The following is a 6,376-nucleotide window of genomic DNA, read 5'->3' as shown; positions in this document are numbered from 1 at the left end:
AAGTACTTAAGTAATATTTAATTCGATAATTGTGTTTGTTTGTCTACCATTAATCTTTTATAGTGAACCGACATTTGAATGTTCACGACAATATAATATAACATTTGTTTTTGATGTTCCCACATCAATTTAGACAAGTTTTAACCATAGTTTTATTTTAAATCAAATTTACATACTTGTGCAGTTTTTACATACAAAATAAGAACACATTTTACAGAATATTTATACGCATAATAAAGTTTAACGGTTTTCTGTGGTTTTGGTTAACTTTTTACGGCTAAAAAACAATTATCACTTTTGAACTATTTTAATTACTTATAACAGCATAAAAAGTTTACGGTTAATTTAGCATCTGAAAAATTATGAAAAGAAACATTTAGTTTCAGATTATTAGATAATTTGCACTTAACTGAAAAATTTAAAAGCACTTAGAAAAAAAAATCATTAAAAGATTTATGTAATATTTCTAAACTCTAGCATGAGTGCACTTTTTTGTGATAGGAATTAATACTTTTGTTTTAAGACAAATTTAAACAGCATAATATCTACTTTAAAGCTAAAATACTTAAAACTAAACATTTGACATAACATTTGACTAAACTAAACATTGACTAAAAGTTGAGAGTTTATCTTTAAACTACACAAAAAAAAAATTTCTTATATGTACAATAAGCATTTTAATAGTTTTTGAAGTTTAAGTTGATTTTATTAAACATGATTTCATTGTTTAGCAAAAAAATAAAATAAGCAAAAAAAAAAACATCAAAAATTATTTATAAAACAAATTAAAAAAATGTTTTTTTTTAAAACCAAGTGCATTTTGATAAAAATTGAAAATGAAGTAATTTGTTTTGTGATGTAAATTTAAAACTTCTTCTACCCAAATAATTTGTATTTTTTACACATTGTTTAAGTGTAAGCAAATTACTAATATAACAATTCGGTATGTACAAGAGTTTAAACAAAATTTTCATTTTATTAGATTTTAGACTGTTCTATAAAACTACCAGACCTTTTTTTATTATAAAACCAAATAAACATCTTTAAAGTTCGTCAGATTATAAGAAAACAAAACTTTTAAAAACCGGACTATTTGTGAAACAAGTCTTGATTTTGAAAAATCTTAGTATTAAAACTGAATAAAATGCTTAACAGCAAAACTTTCCTAAAACGATTATTTAATATGCACTAGTGCACACTGAAAATAAAAATAAAAGCACATTCGAAACTAATTGTTGTAAAAAACCTCAGTTTTGTATACAACGCAAGTTTGTTTTCAAACTATAAAAACATCGCGGGTCAGAGGTTTCTGCTCGTTTCCTTAAAGTAACATTTCTTTCGCCTCCAAACTTTCCTTCTCCTTCTTCCTCGAATACCTGAACCCGATGAGCTTGGTGAAGAAAACCTTCCTGTCAAACTCCTTGCTAAGATCGTAGCACCTGCGCTTCCTGAAATCCCCGCACATAACCTCCTCTCTCCCCGCCACCCCCGAATCGAACACCACAAACAACTTTCTTCCTTCGAGGGATCTCCCCTCCTTCCCCAGCAACGAGCGCGCCCCGACGACGAACTCGTCCTTCCACGTTGCCTGGCTCCCCCTAGCGACCGATTCCTCGTAACTTTTCTTTCCGAACGGCGACGCGTACAGGACGAAGCGGGTTCCGCCGCTGATGGCACCGTCGAGCTGGGCGGTGTTTTCCCCCACCTGACCCCTTTTCAGCCAGCCGCTGAAGAAGACGTGCGCGAACCGACCGCTGGATTTAAGGTTGCTCGCCAGTTCACCGGCCCTTTTTATGTATTCCGTTGTCTGGTCGCCGCTGGAGACCAAGACAACGAGACGGTCTTTTTCGGGGTCCGTGGGCATCTTGAAGTAAAAGTAGAGAAAACCTTCAAGTTTTTATAACAATAACTGGACCATAAATTCAGATAATTTAAAAAGCATGTTGTTTCACATAATGTATAAAACTTACATGCATATGTAGCATATATGAAATTATAATCAACAAACCTAGTACTAGAACTGTTATTAGTGCACAAAATACGTAAAGGACAATGCGCAATACAGAGTATTGTGATTCAGCTTGCTTTGTTGGTGGTGCAGTAGGTTTTACTCCAATTGCTAGAAAAAAAAAATTAACTCACGATATTTTTTTCTTTTCATTTTTTAAGTATACAGTTTATTATCGCTGAAAGTTAAACTTTGAAAAATGTACGTACTACTGTTATTTCAACTGTTTAAAAAGTCATAAGCTAAGTATTTACATAAAACTTAAAAATAAGCTTTAGCTTCTTTATATAAGTCCAACTTGGTTTATAAGAGTTTCTACTAAAATTAACCAGTGATGCTTAAATATCTGGTTTGCTTTAGAAACATGTAGCTTACAAAAAACATATATAATGAGAAATTGATTATTACAAATCAAGTAAAAAACACTTCAAATAAATTTAGTTAATAATTTGAAAAAAACACAACAAACCCATATTCGAAGTTGAAAGTTTAAATAAATAAACAAAACATCTTTAGTTGCAAGTTTAAAAAATTCAAAAAACTTATAAATTTTGTATTGATTTTAATCAAGTAAACAAACGTACATCTTTAGTACTTTAAACAAATAAAAAATATACTTATAGTCATTTAACAAAACAAACGTAAATTTCTAGTATTTAATTAAACAAACGTATAATTTTAGTTGCAAACTCAACATCACAATACATCCCCCTCTGTGGGACTGCCTGGAAGTCTATAAAGTATTCCTCATCGTATTCCTCCAGCTTCTGTGTTCCTTCATAAAGTGGATCTCCGAAAGGATTCACAAGGAATGTGAAGCTCGTCTGTAACGATACTCAAGTGAATACAAAACTGGAAATATTATAAACCTTCTGGTAAATAATTTTCTTTTGAGAATAACCACAAAAAGTACAAACAGTTTTTTTTAAATAATGTTCTTTACTGTATAAATTTCGCTGAACCTTTGAATGGTTTCTTAAAAAAAAACTTTACTACTCCAAGCTAAAAGAAGTTTACCTAAATAATCACAGAGCTCCAAATTGTTTTTTTTTGTAAAAAGAATCCTTAATTAGTAGTTGATTTGATTATATGCTGCTATTTTCTATAGCTCTACAGACTTAATTACGAATAGAAAGCTGCTAAAATAGTTAGACTTTTATAGTTAAACATTCTTTAAAAGTAACAAAATTGTAATATAAAACTCTAAATAATCTTATCATTAACATAAAAAATATTCAAAAGTAAACAACTTAGTTCTGTTATTTTTTACCTTATAGCACAACATAAATTTAAAAAGTAATAAAACTAAGACAAAAAATTAAGTACTTTAATAGTTTTATTTTTTTTTTTTCTATTTTATGAATTTTTCAACATGTTTATTATAATACCTTTTTATTTTTATCATAATATTCAGGAAACTCGAAATAGTAAGTGGTACTCATATGGTCGCTTGTACCATCAAAATCAATTTTCAGACCTTTAAAATGTTCATGGTCGCCTTCTGCTAGCTCTAAATCGATAAAGTTATTTACATTAAATAAAACAAGTAAACTACTAAAAACTAAATAGACCAACAATGCATAGGATTATAGTATTTTATAGTTCATAAAGAAGCTAATATAAAACCATTAAAAATCAAACTCTGTTACACCTACTATTCATTACTTTTGTACAACACATTTGCAAAAGACAAGAAATATCAACAAAATCCCCCTACACGAAACTAACCGATGGTGTAGTTGAGCTGAATGTACTCTACGACTTTTTCTTCTTCGACAAATTTAACTTGTTTTGCCGAACACCTGTTGTACGTCCACGGTAGTTTAGACCGGTCTGTAAATTCAAAAATAATAATTTAACACAAAAACTTGAGAGTTTTTAGTTCCGTGCAAATAGCTTATCAAACTTTTCTTACTAGTTTATTAGACGAAATATATTTTAAAAAGTTTTAGTCCATGGACTTGGTCAGCACAACAGCTTAAGAGTTTTTTCGTGCAAGTAGTTAATAAAACTTTTCTTCCTAGTTTATCAAAAAAACTAAAAGGTGCTCAAAAAAGTTTTGATCCATGGACTTGGTCATCGAATTGCACACCCAGCTTTAACCAAAATTAAAATGAGCTAACAAACACCTTAATAGTTAACTAGTGCGAAATCAAGCAGAAGATTGCTGTGTTTATTTATAAGTAAGGCTTATTTTATTGGTTTACAGATCGAATTTTTTTACAACTGTTAGCAAACTGTTTAACAACCATAAAAAATTATATGCAACAACTTTAAAGTTCTTAGTTTCATGCAAGGTTTTTGTTTTTTTATTTTTACTATAGCAAACTTAAGCAGAATACTTATGCATTTATTTATAAATATATTGTTTTTTAATTTGTATACACTATGAAACTTTCTCAGTTAAATTAAAATTGTTTAACAGTCAAAAAGCTCACCCGACTTGGGCGGTCGTTGCTTTTCTATCAAGCAACCGGAGTAACCCGTGTAATCTCGTTCAGTGTTCTTTTTGAACTTTTCGTTGCAAAATATGGTCTGCTCGATCTGACCGCACGTGAGGTTTGATGAGATGAAAATTAAAATTAAAACGAGTAAAACCTTCATCTGATGAAGTTATATTTTCTTGTTATTTTATTTTGTGCATTCAGTAAATAATTAACTACAAAGCTGAAACGACGCTGTGGTGTCATAATGATAAATTTAAGCTAGTTAAGTTGTTGAAGTGAAATGTACTAAAATTCTACTTATATTAAAACTGCAAAACACGCTGATTTAAAGATTTAAATACGAAAGATAAACTGTATTTAAGGTAGTTTGTGTTGCCCTCATGACAGCATCACTAGTCGCCACTGTTACACAGTACATGTGTTTTACTAATTCAAAACGTTTTTATCAGTTTTATAAGTATGTAAATACTGTTTTGACTGTAAAGTAGACGAAAAATATCGATTTGTTTGAAATCGATTTGGTTATCACAAAAATGTTAAGTAAAACACTTTTAAGCTCTAGTTTAAAAATTGTATATTTATTTATAAGAGTTTAAAACTTATATTGCATGATTTAAATCATAGTAATCACTTTAAAGGCAGTATTTTTTTGTGGTTTAATAAATATTTAAGCTAGTATATAAAAATACTTATAAGTATACTTTTTAGTTATTTGATTAAACCAAAACATACTAAGTCAGGTATTTAGAATGCAACATAAAAGTTAGTTAAAAAACAAACAATCTTTTAGTTACTATATAAGGCTTAATTTTTATATGGAAGCATCAGTCATAATTTTTTTACAGTATATAACTAGCTGCATGCTTATTATAAATTTAAATTATTTCTAAGAATTTAAAAAAATTTAGAAAACAAATAATTTATTTAAAAATTTTTTTAAAGAGTTTAATATGTTTTAACTGTTGTAATTCTCCTAAAGTAGACAAAAATTTTAACACAAACTGCAAACATACATTTCTAAAACGATTACTAAATCTACTACAACTTTTTTTTGACAAAAAACTAGTATTATATAGAAATTAAACATTATAGTCGTAATAAAAACTGAATAAACGAAACTAGTTTGTTTTTTATTAAACACTTGAACTGAAGTTTATATTTTAAAACGACTGTTTGTTGTGTACGCATGATTAAATCTTGTCGTGTATTTATGATAATGGAAAACTGTGGTTGTGATATAAATATAACTATTTAGATAACCTTTATACTCCTTTCAATTTACAGATTTGCGGCTGATTATATTAGCAATTGGAAAAAATGATTGTCAGAACACATACCGTATTTTGTTTTTGTATAGTGCGTATTAAAACATAAACAGTCAAAAATGTTTATTATTAAGTTTTATATGTTTTTTTCTAAACAAAAGGCTTTGAAAAAATTAAAACAAAAGAACAAAACGAACTTAAGTGAAATTTGAGTATTTAAAAAAAACGTGTTTGGTAACTTTTGTATTTTAACTGTATATTATATAAAAACTTATATATCTTACTTTATTTTATTGAACGAACATTAGCATATAATTTCTCAAAATTTCAGATTAAAAATTTCAAAAAATATTTCTAAATTAAATATTATCAAGTAGTTTAAAAACATAGACTTTTGAAATTGCTAAACAACAAATAAAAATTCGAATCAATACTAAATAAAGTAAAAAAACTAAATATCCTTTATACGTTTTTTTGAAAAACAAAGTTATAAAATCAAGTGTCAGTACAAAAAGTAAAACTGTTTTAAACTGGCTCTTTTAATAAACTTAACAACGAAAAGTGTTACTTCCTAATTTTTTTTTCGACACTTTTTTTAAAGAGGCATTTGATTTTTTTTTATCACAAAACTTTTAAAACGTTGGCATTTCAAAATA

This window comes from Thalia democratica, chromosome 4 (genome assembly GCF_965202585.1).
Source record: "Thalia democratica chromosome 4, ktThaDemo2.hap1.1, whole genome shotgun sequence".
In the NCBI taxonomy this organism is placed as follows: Eukaryota; Metazoa; Chordata; class Thaliacea; order Salpida; family Salpidae; genus Thalia; species Thalia democratica.
This window is presented reverse-complemented; position numbering follows the sequence as displayed.